Source organism: Phyllobates terribilis, unplaced genomic scaffold (genome assembly GCF_046119375.1).
Source record: "Phyllobates terribilis strain yellow unplaced genomic scaffold, ASM4611937v1 Scaffold_3__8_contigs__length_932513732, whole genome shotgun sequence".
In the NCBI taxonomy this organism is placed as follows: Eukaryota; Metazoa; Chordata; class Amphibia; order Anura; family Dendrobatidae; genus Phyllobates; species Phyllobates terribilis.
In genome coordinates this window covers 378298687-378314682 of record NW_027362763.1, presented here as the reverse complement: position 1 = coordinate 378314682, position 15996 = coordinate 378298687, and positions in this window count along the sequence as shown.

Below are 15996 nucleotides of genomic sequence, written 5' to 3'. Positions count from 1 at the left end.
AACCGCTGGTGTTTTGTGGAAAAGTACATGTACACCGCGTTCCAAATTATTATGCAAAAAGTGTTTAGGAGTGATAAGGGAAGAATTTGTTTGTTTGTCAGTTAAACTCATTGATGGTGATGTGTGTCAGGACTCTTTATATCACTGTAAGCAATTGCAGACACCTGTGCTAATTAGTTTGGCAGGTGTGTCCAATGAAAGGCAAGACTACTTAAGAAGGCTCTCTCACATTATTAAGCAGCCTACATTTTCTGCCAAAATGGGAAAGAAAAAGGATGTGTCGGCTGCTGAGAAGCAACAAATTGTGGAGTGTTTAGGTCAAGGCATGACTACAATCAACATTGTGCGATGATCAGGATGAAGTGTCTTGGCAATCAAGAAGTATGTAGCTGATTCACAGTACACACGTGTGCGTGCTGATAAGGGCAAATTGAGGACTCTTTCCTACAGGCAATTACGTCAGGTTGAAAGAGCAGCGGCAAAAAAGCCTTGTCATAGCAGCAGACAAGTTTTTGAAGCTGCTTGTGCCTCCAACGTCCCCCGAACAACAAGATGCAGGGTCCTTCAGAGGTTTGCAGCTGTGCATACGCCATCCTGTCGACCTCCTCTATCCACTTCACACAAGCAGAAACGGCTCCAGTGGGCCAAACATTACATGAAGACTGATTTCAAAACTGTTTTGTTCACGGATGAGTGCCGTGCAGCGCTCGATGGTCCAGATGGATGGAGTGGAGGATGGCTGGTTGATGGACACCCCACGCAAACACGGCTACAGCGCCAACAAGGAGGAGGTGGAGTAATGTTTTGGGCTGGAATCATGGGGAGAGAGATTGTCGGCCCCTTTAGGATCCCTGAAGGCGCTAAAGATGAACTCCATAATGTATGTGGATTTTCTCAAACAGCACTTCCTGCCATGGTTCAAGAAGAAGAACCGTGTATTTCACAGCAAGATCATTTTTCTGCATGATAATGCACCATCTCATGCTGCACATAAAACATCTGCATCTCTGGCTGATATGGGCATAAAAGGGGACAAACTTATGGTGTGACCCCCATGCTCCCCTAACCTCTACCCCATTCAGAACCTTTGGAGCATCATTAAAAGGAGTGTCTATGATGGCGGGAGGCAGTTCACATCTAAGCAACAGCTCTGGGAGGGTATTCTGTCCTCATGCAAAACAATTGAAGCAGAAACCATCCAAAACCTGACAAATTCAATGGACGAGAGAGTTCAGAAGCTCCTTTCGAACAAGGGGTCCTATGTGAAAATGTAACATCACCTAGAATAAAGTTTTGAGTTGAAAACTGTTTGATTTCAGTTTCTAACAACCTGCTAATGCTTATAATTTCAAAAATGACCATTTTTTTGGTCTTTATTAAAATGAAAAGGTTGATCGAAAAGTTTGGGGATCTAAGAATGTGGCAACCCAGTAGTCATGATTACTTCGAATTCTGACAATATGAGGGTCATGCTGCAGGTAGTGCAGCAAGAAGGCACTTATGTGTCTTGCGCATCTCGGAGCCCCAAAATTATTTTCCGGGCTAGATGCAGCTAAAAATTATTTTTAATTTTAAATCTGGTGGAGCTTATTATAGATGGCCTAATAGGATCAGTGCTGCACACTGCTACAAAGCCCAAATTATTTTCCAGTCAAGATACAGATAAACATGATTAGTAATTTGAAAGCTTAAAACGTTTGGTAGGGTGATTTTAACCAATCATCAAGCTTTTACTCTCCCCAGGATGACACAGGGGTAGAAAAGTCGTTTCGGATCCATGATTTGTTCATCTTTATGAACGTGAGTCTGTCTACATTATCAGTGGAGAGCCGCGTGCGCTTATCTGTCAGCACACCACCAGCAGCGCTGAACACACGTTCAGACAGAACGCTGGCTGCGGGGCATGACAAGATCTCCAAGGCGTAAGTGGCTAGCTCCGGCCATTTATCCAGATTGGAAGCCCAAAAAGAGCAAGGGTCCAGTGACACAGTCGTGGCTTCAATGTTTACTTGGAGATACTCCTGTACCATCGTCTCTAGGCGTTGACTATGTGTCAGACTTCTTGTCTCCTGTGGCCTTGCAAAGGATGGGCTAAAAAAGTGGTGAAATGATTCCGCAAAATTGATGTTACCAGCAGATACTGTGGTTCTGTTACGGTTTGAGTGCTGAACACTTGACGGTCCCACGGTTGGCAAGTTGGAACTGTGAGATTCACTACGTGCACCATTGGTATTTTGTGGAAAAGCACATGTAAGATTTTGCAACAGTCTCTGCTGATACTCCTGCATGCGTGCTTCCCTTTCTATGGCAGGAATAATTTCTGCAAATTTACTTTTGTACCGGGGATCTAACAGTGTGGCAACCCAGTAGTCAGGATTATTTCTAATTCTCACAATTCGAGGGTCATGTTGCAGGTAGTGCAGCAAGAAGGCACTCATGTGTGTTGCGCATCCAGGAGCACCAAGTCCCTGTTGTGTTGGTGGCGAGGTAACAATCATGCTTCCTTCCTCTGTCCTCTCACCCCAACCTCGCACAACAGAAATGTGATCAAGGTCTCCCTCATCTGATGAGTCTTCCATCAGTTCGTCCTCCACTTCTTCCTGGGCTCCTGCACCTTCCTCACTAGTTTGGCTGCTACCATGCGCCCTGGTAAAACCATCTCCCCCACCCTCACATGCCTGCCGCCTTGGTGCTGCCGACCTTCTGGACCTTGCAGATGTTAGCCCTTCCGCATACAACTCCTCCTCCTCTACTTCCTCCACCTCCTCTTGTGCCACCACCTGACTCCGAATTCTGTTTAACATGTGGTCCAGCATGTAAATCACCGGAATAGTCATGCTGATAATGGCATCGTCAGCACTAAACATCTTCGTCGCCATTTCAAAACTGTGCAGAAGGGTGCATAGGTCCCTGATCTGAGACCACTCCTCCAGCGTGATTTGCCCCACCTCTGAATCTCGTTGGCCGAGGCTATACGTCAGAACGTATTGCACCAGGGCTTGTCGGTGCTGCCACAGTCGCTGCAACATGTGCAGAGTTGAATTCCACCGGGTAGGCACATCGCATTTTAGCCGGTGAAGTGGCAGGCCCAACGACTTCTGTAGAGATGTAAGTCGCTGAGCTGCGGGATGCGAACGGCGGAAGTGAGCACACAGCGACCGTGCCCTCTGCAGAAGGCCATCTAGTCTGGGATAGTGGGCTAAAAATTGCTGGACAACCAGGTTCAACACGTGAGCCATACAAGGCACGTGTGTGACATTGCCCCGGCGAAGGGCCGCACCCAGGTTTGCAGCATTGTCGCACACGGCCTTCCCTGGTTTCAGGTCCAGTGGAGACAACCATTCATGAAATTGGTTCTCCAGAGCTGACCACAACTCCTCAGCTGTGTAACTCACATTTCCCAGACATTTCAATGTAAAAACCGCCTGATGACGTTGAGCCCTACTGCCAGCATAGTAAGGAGGTGTGCAGGATCCCTTCTGCGCAGTTAGAAAGCTTGTGGCATGACCAGACAGGCTTTGGGTGCAGGTGGAAGACCGAGAGGAGGTTGAGGAGGCAGAAGCAGTGGAGGAACTTTGACATAAAGAGGATTGACGCACAACTCGTGGGGACGGCAAGACTTGGACAGCAGCCCCTTGTCCTGCTGTCACCATAGTTACCCAGTGCCCAGTCAGCGACATGTAACGCCCCTGTCCATGCCTACTCGTCCAAGTGTCTGTGGTGAAATGCACCCTGTCACACACAGAGTTTCTCAAAGAAGCGGTGATGTTGTGTGCGACATGCTGGTGGAGCGCAGGCACACCTTTCTTTGAGAAGTAGTGCCGACTGGGCATCTGGTACTGGGGCACTGCGACGGACATAAGGTCTCGAAAATCCTTTGTGTCCACCAGGCGGAAAGGCAGCATTTCTGTAGCCAAGAGCTTGCAGATGGTGAAATTCAACCTCTTAGCTTTCTCATGGCTAGGAGGAAATGGTCTTTTACTTGTCCACATCTGAGGGACCGAGGGCTGGCTATTGTGTTTAGACGGGGTTGATAAGGGTGTCCCCGGTAGTGTTGAGCCACCCCCGTAGTGTTCGAGTTCGGTTCGGTTCGTCGAACACCCGTGTGTTCGCCGAACTGTTCGTCGAACTGTTCGTCGAACACCTTCGAACACCGTTAAAACCAATGGCAGGCAAACAAAAACACATAGAAACACATAGAAAACACCTTCAAAGGTGTCCAAAAGCTGACAAACTGCTCAGAAGACACAACTAACACATGGAAAAGTGACAAGTACATATAGTCATGCGAAAAGAAAAGAGGTGGAGGAGTAAAAGGAGGGGGAGACACAGATATAGGCATGTCATGCCCTTCTAAAATCCAAAAAGTGAGAAGCCGAGACGGCCAGTCCGCTCCTGCCCGTGCCACCTCCGTGTCGCCGGGTTTGTGCCAGAGCCGCGGTGAACCCTGACGGCCAGCCCCCCTCTCCCAATACTGGTGCCTGTCCGCTGGTGGGTCGAGAGAGCCCCCTTGTGGTGGAGGCAGCTCTAAGCTTTTTAATTTAAATTGTCCCTCTAATTTGAATGAATACACTTTAAATCCATTTACAAGGATCTATTGGAGGGCAAGTCTCATGCCAGCAGCCGCGTAATTCCAGCTCCAGTAGCGTCCACTAAAGCTGCTGCAGTTAAAAAGCTTTTATAAGGATCGAGCTCGGCTGTCCACCGCAAGGCATCCTAGTGCCAGTCCCAGCCCCTATGCCTTTGGGTGCCTCCTGATGCTCTTCACTAAGTATCCCGTGGTCCCGAAGCATTTCCTTTGAAAAAATTAAGTGTCCAAACTACAGGTGGTGTAGCTTGCTTAACAGCCGGGATAATCCGCTGACTAGCAGACACTGCTACTAGGCACAAAGTATTTCCTGGGCTAGATGCAGTTAAAAATTTGTAAGTAGATACTCTCGTTGGATGCTGAGAAAGCATTCCATAGAGTCTCCTGGCACGCCATATATGATTCTCTTAAAAAGCTTGGGGTAGGGGTCTAGGGGACCCTTTTATAGCCAAAATCACTGCCCTGTATCACAATACGTCACCTAGGCTGAAGATAAATGGAACTGTAGCACCGAGGGCTCGGTTGCTACAGAAGTATTGCACCTCACCCAGAGGTGTGATATCTCACTCTCAGATAAGGATGGAGTGTGGATCAGGACCCGACACCTGCATGCATTACACCACATTGCCGTGGGGCAGGGCGACCAATATGCCCCTGAGATGGGCACGACAGTCCCTGTCCCTGGCTGGAGTGGGGGGAGGGAACACTGAGGAAGGGGAACCCTGCAGTGCAGGAGCAGGGAGGAAGCAGTTCCTGGGTGCATTGAGAAGGGAGTATAAAAGGTGGGCACCATCTTAGTTCAGTGCAGAGAAGTCTGAGCAGAAGTGGCAGGGAGCAGGGGCTCTGCATGAGCTCTGCTCCGGAGGCGGGCCTAGTAACAGAGGCCCAGGCCTGCAAGAGGGAGAAGGAAGGAAGAGGAGCGGAGAAGGCTCCAGGAACGAGGAATGAAGGGATCCCAGGGGTGCGGACGGGCGAGTCGCCACCGCACGCCCGAATCAACCTGCGTGGAGGGGTCAGGCCAAAGGGGGAGACCGGTCCCCGAACTAGTGGAGGCAGGAAACGACCCTCAGCTAGAAACCGGAGGCTCTGACATTTTATGTGGCGCAGCCCCTTGCTCCACCCGCTAGGAAGGCACCACATAGGGTCAGGGAAACTGGCGCCAAGTTTACCAAGAGGAGGCCCGAGGCAGCCGGACAGAAGTGTTGGTAAGAAAGGCCAGACAAAGGACACACAAAGGGGGTCCTGTGAAGCGCTCCAAAGTTATCTGGGAGTTGTCTGAGCCCCTCACCTGGTGAGCACAGTACGACGTGGGCAGCCGTTACCTGCAGACGTGGTCTGGATAATAAGAACTGTGAGTAAAGGCCCTGAACTGCATCACTGACTCCGTGTCGTTACTGCTGCTGCCCTGCACCATCACCCCCATCCTCCGCATACACTGCCCTGAGGCTATACTCCTCCCGTGGGGAGTTATGCTACGCTCTGCTGCACCCACAACACCAGCCTTAGCGGTCTGCCCTGTAGCGGCGGTTCACTCTGACCGCAATCCACGGGTGGCGTAGTCGGACATTTAAACATCAAAACCACATAAATAGTTCCGCCACTGGTTTGACCGCCCTGAGCCACGGAACTGGATCGCCGCCACAAAGACTACAACCACCAGCATCCACCAAAAAGGGTCCGGCTCCGGGTGTCCCAAGGCCCAGGGGGTGCGTCAGAACATTTTCATCACCTTTCACAATCACCAATGGGACAAGGCAGGGATGTCCTCTGTCCCCTCTCTTATACATCCTAGTGACGGAGCACCTGCTCTCATCAATTCGCCATAACCCCAATATTAGGTGGATTGAGGTGGGAGGCACCGTGTACAAGTGCTCTCTATTTGCTGATGATGTCCTAGTATATATCACTCAATCACATATATCCATCCCTGCTGTTATGGCTGAAATAGATCACTTTGTTACATGGTAAAATTTTAAAATCAATGCAGCGAAGTCTGAGGCCCTCGATGTCTCCCTCCCTAAATCCATATAGGATTCCAACCAGTCCAACTTTCCCTTTGCCTGGCCCTCACAGGGTATCAAATACTTAGGAATTCCTATTCATAGAGACCTCTCCCATCTATGTTATCTTAATTTTGGGCCCTTTATTGAACAATTCCATACAGACCACGGTTGGCAAGTTAGAACCGTAAGATTCACTACGTGAACCACTGGTGTTTTGTGGAAAAGCACATGTACACCGCGTTCCAAATTATTATGCAAAAAGTGTTTAGGAGTGATAAGGGAAGAATTTGTTTGTTTGTCAGTTAAACTCATTGATGGTGATGTGTGTCAGGGCTCTTTATATCACTGTAAGCAATTGCAGACACCTGTGCTAATTAGTTTGGCAGGTGTGTCCAATGAAAGGCAAGACTACTTAAGAAGGCTCTCTCACATTATTTAGCAGCCTTCATTTTCTGCTAAAATGGCAACGAAAAAGGATGTGTCGGCTGCTGAGAAGCAACAAATTGTGGAGTGTTTAGGTCAAGGCATGACTACAATCAACATTGTGCGATGATCAGGATGAAGTGTCTTGGCAATCAAGAAGTATGTAGCTGATTCACAGTACACACGTGTGCGTGCTGATAAGGGCAAATTGAGGACTCTTTCCTACAGGCAATGACGTCAGGTTGAAAGAGCAGCGGCAAAAAAGCCTTGTCATAGCAGCAGACAAGTTTTTGAAGCTGCTTGTGCCTCCAACGTCCCCCGAACAACAAGATGCAGGGTCCTTCAGAGGTTTTCAGCTGTGCATACGCCATCCTGTCGACCTCCTCTATCCACTTCACACAAGCAGAAACGGCTCCAGTGGGCCAAACATTACATGAAGACTGATTTCAAAACTGTTTTGTTCACGGATGAGTGCCGTGCAGCGCTCGATGGTCCAAATGAATGGAGTGGAGGATGGCTGGTTGATGGACACCCCACGCAAACACGGCTACAGCGCCAACAAGGAGGAGGTGGAGTAATGTTTTGGGCTGGAATCATGGGGAGAGAGATTGTCGGCCCCTTTAGGATCCCTGAAGGCGCAAAGATCAACTCCATAATGTATGTGGATTTTCTCAAACAGCACTTCCTGCCATGGTTCAAGAAGAAGAACCGTGTATTTCACAGCAAGATCATTTTTCTGCATGATAATGCACCATCTCATGCTGCACATAAAACATCTGCATCTCTGGCTGATATGGGCATAAAAGGGGACAAACTTATGGTGTGACCCCCATGCTCCCCTGACCTCTACCCCATTCAGAACCTTTGGAGCATCATTAAAAGGAGTGTCTATGATGGCGGGAGGCAGTTCACATCTAAGCAACAGCTCTGGGAGGGTATTCTGTCCTCATGCAAAACAATTGAAGCAGAAACCATCCAAAACCTGACAAATTCAATGGACGAGAGAGTTCAGAAGCTCCTTTCGAACAAGGGGTCCTATGTGAAAATGTAACATCACCTAGAATAAAGTTTTGAGTTGAAAACTGTTTGATTTCAGTTTCTAACAACCTGCTAATGCTTATAATTTCAAAAATGACCATTTTTTTGGTGTTTATTAAAATGAAAAGGTTGATCGAAAAGTTTGGGGGATCTAAGAGTGTGGCAACCCAGTAGTCATGATTACTTCGAATTCTGACAATATGAGGGTCATGCTGCAGGTAGTGCAGCAAGAAGGCACTTATGTGTCTTGCGCATCTCGGAGCCCCAAAATTATTTTCCGGGCTAGATGCAGCTAAAAATTATTTTTAATTTTAAATCTGGTGAAGCTTATTATAGATGGCCTAATAGGATCAGTGCTGCACACTGCTACAAAGCCCAAATTATTTTCCAGTCAAGATACAGATAAACATGATTAGTAATTTGAAAGCTTAAAACGGTTGGTAGGGTGATTTTAACCAATCATCAAGCTTTTACTCTCCCCAGGATGACACAGGGGTAGAAAAGTCGTTTCGGATCCATGATTTGTTCATCTTTATGAACGTGAGTCTGTCTACATTATCAGTGGAGAGCCGCGTGCGCTTATCTGTCAGCACACCACCAGCAGCGCTGAACACACGTTCAGACAGAACGCTGGCTGCGGGGCATGACAAGATCTCCAAGGCGTAAGTGGCTAGCTCCGGCCATTTATCCAGATTGGAAGCCCAAAAAGAGCAAGGGTCCAGTGACACAGTCGTGGCTTCAATGTTTACTTGGAGATACTCCTGTACCATCGTCTCTAGGCGTTGACTATGTGTCAGACTTCTTGTCTCCTGTGGCCTTGCAAAGGATGGGCTAAAAAAGTGGTGAAATGATTCCGCAAAATTGATGTTACCAGCAGATACTGTGGTTCTGTTACGGTTTGAGTGCTGAACACTTGACGGTCCCACGGTTGGCAAGTTGGAACTGTGAGATTCACTACGTGCACCACTGGTATTTTGTGGAAAAGCACATGTAAGATTCTGCAACAGTCTATGCTGATACTCCTGCATGCGTGCATCCCTTTCTATGGCAGGAATAATTTCTGCAAATTTACTTTTGTACCGGGGATCTAACAGTGTGGCAACCCAGTAGTCAGGATTATTTCTAATTCTCACAATTCGAGGGTCATGTTGCAGGTAGTGCAGCAAGAAGGCACTCATGTGTGTTGCGCATCCAGGAGCACCAAGTCCCTGTTGTGTTGGTGGCGAGGTAACAATCATGCTTCCTTCCTCTGTCCTCTCCCCCCAACCTCGCACAACAGAAATGTGATCAAGGTCTCCCTCATCTGATGAGTCTTCCATCAGTTCGTCCTCCACTTCTTCCTGGGCTCCTGCACCTTCCTCACTAGTTTGGCTGCTACCATGCGCCCTGGTAAAATCATCTCCCCCACCCTCACATGCCTGCCGCCCTGGTGCTGCCGACCGTCTGGACCTTGCAGATGTTAGCCCTTCCGCATACAACTCCTCCTCCTCTACTTCCTCCACCTCCTCTTGTGCCACCACCTGACTCCGAATTCTGTTTAACATGTGCTCCAGCATGTAAATCACCGGAATAGTCATGCTGATAATGGCATCGTCAGCACTAAACATCTTCGTCGCCATTTCAAAACTGTGCAGAAGGGTGCATAGGTCCCTGATCTGAGACCACTCCTCCAGCGTGATTTGCCCCACCTCTGAATCTCGTTGGCCCAGGCTATACGTCAGAACGTATTGCACCAGGGCTTGTCGGTGCTGCCACAGTCGCTGCAACATGTGCAGAGTTGAATTCCACCGGGTAGGCACATCGCATTTTAGCCGGTGAAGTGGCAGGCCCAACGACTTCTGTAGAGATGTAAGTCGCTGAGCTGCGGGATGCGAACGGCGGAAGTGAGCACACAGCGACCGTGCCCTCTGCAGAAAGCCATCTAGTCTGGGATAGTGGGCTAAAAATTGCTGGACAACCAGGTTCAACACGTGAGCCATACAAGGCACGTGTGTGACATTGCCCCGGCGAAGGGCCGCACCCAGGTTTGCAGCATTGTCGCACACGGCCTTCCCTGGTTTCAGGTCCAGTGGAGACAACCATTCATGAAATTGGTTCTCCAGAGCTGACCACAACTCCTCAGCTGTGTGACTCACATTTCCCAGACATTTCAATGTAAAAACCGCCTGATGACGTTGAGCCCTACTGCCAGCATAGTAAGGAGGTGTGCAGGATCCCTTCTGCGCAGTTAGAAAGCTTGTGGCATGACCAGACAGGCTTTGGGTGCAGGTGGAAGACCGAGAGGAGGTTGAGGAGGCAGAAGCAGTGGAGGAAAAATGACATAAAGAGGATTGACGCACAACTCGTGGGGACGGCAAGACTTGGACAGCAGCCCCTTGTCCTGCTGTCACCATAGTTACCCAGTGCCCAGTCAGCGACATGTAACGCCCCTGTCCATGCCTACTCGTCCAAGTGTCTGTGGTGAAATGCACTATGTCACACACAGAGTTTCTCAAAGAAGCGGTGATGTTGTGTGCGACATGCTGGTGGAGCGCAGGCACACCTTTCTTTGAGAAGTAGTGCCGACTGGGCATCTGGTACTGGGGCACTGCGACGGACATAAGGTCTCGAAAATCCTCTGTGTCCACCAGGCGGAAAGGCAGCATTTCTGTAGCCAAGAGCTTGCAGATGGTGAAATTCAACCTCTTAGCTTTCTCATGGCTAGGAGGAAATGGTCTTTTACTTGTCCACATCTGAGGGACCGAGGGCTGGCTATTGTGCTTAGACGGGGTTGATAAGGGTGTCCCCGGCAAACTGCCGGTCTGTGAGGAAGATGCAGGCGGACATGTTAGGTTGCCTTGATCCAAAGGTGGTGCTATCGATGTCGGACAGCGCTCAAGACCAGCTGGTGTTACCACCTCCAAAGAAAATGATGACCTGCCAATCACGCTGGCTGTTGCGGGTAAAGAGGTGGCAGGTCTGCGCCCCAAAACAGGTGTGACTGCTGTCCCCCCAGTCACAGAGGATGAAGAGGCCGTGGATGCACAAGATATGGCAGACGGTGGTTGGCCCGGCCGGCTAGACCGCATTGTAGCACACTGAGCTTCCCACTGCAACTTATGCTTCATGTCCATGTGCCGGTTCATGCATGAAGTACTCAAACTATGTATTTTTTGGCCTCTACTTAGCTTTTGCTGACAAATGTTACAGATAACACGAGTTGGGTCATCTTTATCGATCTGAAAAAATGCCCAGGCTATGCAAGGCTTAGCACCCATGCGACCTGAAGAGCCACCACGACTTGTGGTGAGAGGCAGAGTTGTGTTTGAGGATGCAGTTGTTGACGTGCTTCCAGTACTACGTCTCTGTCCAGGAAGGCGCAACCTGACCTCGTCGTCACTAGCATCTTCCTCCACCTCCTCTGCTGACCTCATCTCTTGGCTGACTGTGGGTTGACAGTAAGTGGGATCTCCGACCTCATCATCATCACCCTGTGCGTTATCACACCCGTCGTCCTCAGAGCCAACCTGTTCCTGCCCTGACAAAAAACTAAAGTTGTCGCTCCAATCAGGTATTTGAGTCTTATCATCGTCTTCCTCATTGTCTCCACCAACAGGAGTTACAGTTTGGGAATGAGGGTCTACATTATGGTCAGAACCTTCTGCGTCTGGTCCTGGATCCGACTCATAAAGATTCTGGGCATCAGTGCAGATCATTTCCTCGTCTGGATTCACAGAAGCGCTGGAGTCGACCTCTGATTCCCAGGCTATAGTATGAGTAAACAGCTCTGCAGACTCAACCATCTGTTCTACCTCATACTCAGACGGGCAGCTGGAGATTTGGGAGCTGTGAGGAATCAAGTGCGATTTGGGTGACACCTTTGAGGACTGGAGTATTTGTGATGTTGAAGTTGATGTGGAGGAGAGCCCACTTAAAGGAGCACTTGATATCCGTTGAAGCACCTGCTGTTTTTGTGCCTCATCTGGAATTTGTAGCGATTGGCGTGGCCGTAAGAAAGGGATCTTATCACATTGTCCGCTAAAAGAAGTAGACATTTTAGTTTGGCTGGAAGATGGTCTTTCTTCTGCACCTACCCCACGGACACAACCTTTTTTCCCCTTCCCAACACGCCTATTCCCCTTTCCACCAGCAGCAGGCCTTTTTCCACTCATTTTGGTGGTTAACTAATTCACAACTCTGGAGTTGTTTGCACAAAAAAACAATGGATGGTAACCGAGCAGAGCTGAGTGGCCAAACTGTGGTATTAGGCCAAAACTATTGGCTGGGTTAGATGCAGAAAAAAATTATTTTTAATTTGCAACCTGATGGAGGTCAGTATAGATGGACTAATAGACCAAGTCCCACACACCGCTAGAAGCCCAAATATTTTTTCAGAGCTAGATGCAGAAAATTTTTTTATTCAATTTGCAACCTGATGGAGGTCAGTATAGATGGACTAATAGACCAAGTCCCACACACTGCTAGAAGCCCAAATATTTTTTCAGAGCTAGATGCAGAAAAAAATTATTTTTAATTTGCAACCTGATGGAGGTCAGTATAGATGGACTAATAGACCAAGTCCCACACACCGCTAGAAGCCCAAATATTTTTTCAGAGCTAGATGCAGAAAAAAATTATTTTTAATTTGCAACCTGATGGAGGTCAGTATAGATGGACTAATAGACCAAGTCCCACACACCGCTAGAAGCCCAAATATTTTTTCAGAGCTAGATGCAGAAAAAAATTATATTCAATTTGCAACCTGCTGGAGGTCAGTATAGAAGGACTAATAGAACAAGTCCCACACACTGCTAGAAGCCCAAATGTTTTTTCAGAGCTAAATGAAGAAAAAAAATATTTTTAATTTGCAACCTGATGGAGGTCAGTATAGATGGACTAATAGACCAAGTCCCACACACTGCTAGAAGCCCAAATATTTTTTCAGAGCTAGATGCAGAAAAAAATTATATTCAGTTTGCAACCTGATGGAGGTCAGTATAGATGGACTAATAGAATGATGCTATGCCCAAAAGATTTTACTTCACTAGGCGCAGTAAAAAAATTGGTATTCTATACACAGGTGGTATATCTTGCAACACAGATAGGCTACTCCACTGACTAACACACTCTGCAATAGGCCAAAAAGGATTAGCTTTGCTAGATTCAGCCAAATGCTGTGAAAAAAACTTGCACAGCACTGGCACAGACCTGCCTGGCAAAAACTGATAGGAACTGATGTAACCTAGTCCTGAAAAGGACTCCAATTACAATTAGTCTTTACTCCCACAATCTATCTATTTAAGAGCACAGACCTGCCTGATAAAAGTCGTAGGAAATGCTGTAACCTAGTCCTTAAAAGGACTGCAATCACAACTATTTCCTACTCCCAAGCTATCTGTATATTTGTGCGAAAATTGGCTTGAAATTAACAAGGTATAGCGCACACAGCAACAGCGGTGCCGTCTAACACGCAGCTGCAGCAGTGAGAAAATGGTGGCGACGGGGAAAATGGCTTGGTCTTATAGGGCAAGGACATGTGACATACACTGCCAATCACACATGCCCTTGCTTGTGTGAAAAAAAGCACTTCGCTCCGTGTGTGCGCTGCTGATAGGCTGACAGATTGCACCTCCCCACTGCAAATGCGGGAAAGAGAAAAAAAAATGGAGATCTTCATTGTTCCTGCAGAGATCCATCCCCTGCCCCTCCCCCCGCCCCGCTGTACACTCAAACTGCGTATTAACATTAATTTTCATCAATACTGAGAAAAAAACCAGTTATGATTTTGGTGCACGAACAGTTATCGAACATAACCTCGAACAGCCGAATTTTTCTCAAATTGTTCGTGTTCGCCGACCGGCTCGAACACCGCCCAAAACAGCTCGAATTTGAGATTGGCGAACAGTTCGAGTAGAACAACGCTCATCTCTAGTCCCCGGCAAACTGCCGGTCTGTGAGGAAGATGCAGGCGGACATGTTAGGTTGCCTTCATCCAAAGGTGGTGCTATCGATGTCGGACAGCGCTCAACACCAGCTGGTGTTACCACCTCCAAAGAAAATGATGACCTGCCAATCACGCTGGCTGTTGCGGGTAAAGAGGTGGCAGGTCTGCGCCCCAAAACAGGTGTGACTGCTGTCCCCCCAGTCACAGAGGATGAAGAGGCCGCGGATGCACAAGATATGGCAGACGGTGGTTGGCCCGGCCGGCTAGGCCGCATTGTAGCACACTGAGCTTCCCACTGCAACTTATGCTTCATGTCCATGTGCCGGTTCATGCATGAAGTACTCAAACTATGTATTTTTTGGCCTCTACTTAGCTTTTGCTGACAAATGTTACAGATAACACGAGTTGGGTCATCTTTATCGATCTGAAAAAATGCCCAGGCTATACAAGGCTTAGCACCCATGCGACCTGAAGAGCCACCACGACTTGTGGTGAGAGGCAGAGTTGTGTTTGAGGATGCAGTTGTTGACGTGCTTCCAGTACTACGTCTCTGTCCAGGAAGGCGCAACCTGACCTCGTCGTCACTAGCATCTTCCTCCACCTCCTCTGCTGACCTCATCTCTTGGCTGACTGTGGGTTGACAGTAAGTGGGATCTCCGACCTCATCATCATCACCCTGTGCGTTATCACACCCGTCGTCCTCAGAGCCAACCTGTTCCTGCCCTGACAAAAAACGAAAGTTTTCGCTCCAATCAGGTATTTGAGTCTTATCATCGTCTTCCTCATTGTCTCCACCAACAGGAGTTACAGTTTGGGAATGAGGGTCTCCATTATGGTCAGAACCTTCTGCTTCTGGTCCTGGATCCGACTCATAAAGATTCTGGGCATCAGTGCAGATCATTTCCTCGTCTGGATTCACAGAAGCGCTGGAGTCGACCTCTGATTCCCAGGCTATAGTATGAGTAAACAGCTCTGCAGACTCAACCATCTCTTCTACCTCATACTCAGACGGGCAGCTGGAGATTTGGGAGCTGTGAGGAAGCAAGTGCGATTTGGGTGACACCTTTGAGGACTGGAGTATTTGTGATGTTGAAGTTGATGTGGAGGAGAGCCCACTTATAGGAGCACTTGATATCCGTTGAAGCACCTGCTGTTTTTGTGCCTCATCTGGAATTTGTAGCGATTGGCGTGGCCGTAAGAAAGGGATCTTATCACATTGTCCGCTAAAAGAAGTAGACATTTTAGTTTGGCTGGAAGATGGTCTTTCTTCTGCAGATGTTACTGTTGCTTTAACACCTACCCCACGGACACAACCTTTTTTCCCCTTCCCAACACGCCTATTCCCCTTTCCACCAGCAGCAGGCCTTTTTCCACTCATTTTGGTGGTTAACTAATTCACAACTCTGGAGTTGTTTGCACAAAAAAACAATGGATGGTAACCGAGCAGAGCTGAGTGGCCAAACTGTGGTATTAGGCCAAAACTATTGGCTGGGTTAGATGCAGAAAAAAATTATTTTGAATTTGCAACCTGATGGAGGTCAGTATAGATGGACTAATAGAGAAAGTCCGACACACTACTAGAAGGCCAAATATTTTTTCAGAGGTAGATGCAGAAAAAAATATATTCAGTTTGCAACCTGATGGAGGTCAGTATAGATGGATTAATAGAACAAGACCCACACACAGCTAGAAGCCCAATATTTTTTCAGAGGTAGATGCAGAAAAAACTATATTCAGTTTGCAACCTGATGGAGGTCAGTATAGATGGACTAATAGAACAAGTCCCACACACAGCTAGAAGCCCAAATATTTTTTCAGAGGTACTGTAGATGCAGATAAAAATTAGTTTTAATTTGCAACCTGATGGAGGTCAGTATAGATGGACTAATAGAGAAAGTCCGACACACTACTAGAAGGCCAAATATTTTTTCAGAGGTAGATGCAGAAAAAAATATATTCAGTTTGCAACCTGATGGAGGTCAGTATAGATGGACTAATACAACAAGTCCCGCACACAGCTA